The sequence below is a fragment of the Penaeus monodon genome, chromosome 28, assembly GCF_015228065.2.
Source record: "Penaeus monodon isolate SGIC_2016 chromosome 28, NSTDA_Pmon_1, whole genome shotgun sequence".
Classification (NCBI taxonomy): domain Eukaryota; kingdom Metazoa; phylum Arthropoda; class Malacostraca; order Decapoda; family Penaeidae; genus Penaeus; species Penaeus monodon.
The window spans coordinates 4,087,706-4,087,956 of NC_051413.1; the positions used below are offsets into that span (position 1 = coordinate 4,087,706).

The window sequence follows — 251 nt, forward strand, 5'->3', positions numbered from 1 at the left end:
TTTTACGTAAATGGCTGTTGGCACTGCTGAGAAATTCATAAAAATTTGACCACCAGGTAAATTTTTCGCCCACGCCCTCCAGCTCGGATTGTTTCGCGACGCCCCCGCAGTATTACCTGTTTATATATTCATTTATGCGTATATTTGAGTGTCTCTTATTTATAATACGAATTTATCCCCGCAATTCCCTGTTTCATTAACCTATTTTCTTTCATATGATTTCGATTTTTGTCTTCGTAGCCTTAGTGGAT

At 38.2% G+C, this 251-nt stretch overlaps 1 protein-coding gene across 1 annotated transcript in view; it reads left to right on the forward strand.

The window, feature by feature from the left end:
- LOC119590912 (acrosin-like) overlaps window positions 1–251 on the forward strand; it is a 9,123-nt gene that overhangs the window by 674 nt on the left and 8,198 nt on the right. The gene's annotated exons all lie outside the window — the stretch shown is intronic.